This window comes from Pan paniscus, chromosome 9 (genome assembly GCF_029289425.2).
Source record: "Pan paniscus chromosome 9, NHGRI_mPanPan1-v2.0_pri, whole genome shotgun sequence".
Taxonomy (NCBI): Eukaryota; Metazoa; Chordata; class Mammalia; order Primates; family Hominidae; genus Pan; species Pan paniscus.
In genome coordinates this window covers 8,157,107-8,158,981 of record NC_073258.2, presented here as the reverse complement: position 1 = coordinate 8,158,981, position 1,875 = coordinate 8,157,107, and the positions used below count along the sequence as shown (strand labels likewise).

General features: G+C 42.9%; 1 pseudogene; it reads right to left on the bottom strand.

Annotated features, from left to right (window-relative positions):
- Positions 1–625: 625 nt before the first annotated feature.
- Positions 626–1,570, bottom strand: LOC100983988 (olfactory receptor 52P1-like; annotated as a pseudogene).
- Between the last annotated feature and the right edge of the window lie 305 nt (positions 1,571–1,875).

Genomic DNA, 1,875 nt, shown 5'->3' with positions numbered 1-1,875 from the left:
AGGCTTATAAGGAAGCAACCAGTTCTGTTGCTCAAGTGTAAGTCTTCTGCAGCAAGGATAACATAGTGACTAAATTCAATTTTGAACATTCATTGTCCTTCTTGACTCCTCCTAAGCAATCTTCTCCATTTTACCTTCCCCTTGAACACACAAATACACACACACACACCTACACACACAGCTTAGCCTTATCTTGGCAAAGTAAGTAGCATTCTACAACTCATTGATTTGATGCTGGGCAAGTTATTGGGTGCCCATATGTTCTCTCCATATGGAAACATTCTACCTCATCTTATGTGTGTTCAGCATGTGTTGTTCAAAATGCTTTTACAGACATGATAACATGTAATTTGTCCAACCCCTCTGTCAAGTATAGAAAGCAGATGTCATTATTTTCATTTCACAGTGGGGATAATTTCCTTGCTTTGGAATTACTGAGATCAAGAAGGTCTCCTGTCCCTTAGCTTCTCTGACCAAGGATAAACATCTTGTCGGCTAAATCTGCCAACATAACGTATTTCTACCACTAGCTGATTCCCCCAGGAATTGCATCTACTTAACATTCCTTCCTCATACTCACAGCTGCTGGATTACCAGACAAGTTTCTGACCATGGTCAGTGGTTGTGGGTTCTTTTTTCCAGCAACCCTATTTGGTCACTTTGTCCCAGAACTCCTTAGTTTTCACTCCATAAATTATAGGACTGAGCATTGGAGGTACAAGGAAGTAAAGGTTGCCAAGAATGATGTGGACGTGGGGTGGAATGCCTTGGCCAAAGCGGTGAGCGAGAGAAGAGAAAAGTGAGGGAGTATAAGAAATAAGCATGACACAGATGTGTGTGGTGCAGGTGTTGACTGCTTTGTGGTGGGCTTCCTTAGAAGAGAGACGCATTATAGCCTGGATGATTAGCACATAAGATGAAGCAATAGCTGAGAGATCTAGCCAGCAACCAACAAGGCCACCACCAGGCCATATATCCTGTTGACTGTAGTATCTACACAAACCATCTTCACCACAGCCATGTGCTCACAGTAGGTGGTGGGGATGACACGATTGGCATGATAGGGCATTTGCTGAAGGAGGATGGGCATGGGGAGAATAAAGAGGATAGCTCTCACCAAACTCACTAAGCCAATGAGTCCAGTGCAACTATTGGAAAGGATGGTGGCCTAGCACAAGGGCTTGCAGATGGCCACATAGCGATCAAAGGCCATGGTCATCAGGACAGCTGACTGCATGGCAGAGATGGAGTGGATGAAGAACAGCTGAACCAGGCATCCTTCATAGCTGATCTCACTCTGGCCAAACCAGAAAATGCACAGCACCTTGGGAATGGTGGTTGTAGACATGCCCAGGTCTGTGAGGGCCAACAGACAGAGGAGCAGGAACATGGGTTTGTGCAGGGAGCGCTCTGTGGAGATGGTGAGGAGGATGGTGCAGTTCCCAAGCACCATAACGGAATACATGGAGGAGAAGGGGATAGATATCCATCTGTGTTTGTCCTCCATGCCAGGAATTCCTTGGAGAATGAAGAAAGAAGGGTGGCCCTGTGAGGCATTGCAAGCAGTCATGGTGGCACCCTGCCGAAGTACCTGTGGAGAACAATAAAGAGGCTACATGAGCTTCAATTTAAAAAATGAGCTTCAACATGGAAAACAAAGATTGAAATGTTATACACACAAATGATTCTGAAATCATGATGCTATGTATCATAGGGTATAGTTGTAATAGTACAGTAGCAATAATGAAGTATAACTGCATTCATATCCAAGAGGATATATTTTATGCTAAATGTTTTTATTAAGGACAAAATGATTCATTATTAATAAAATATTAAATAAATTTTAATATATTAAGAAATAAACATGCATCAACT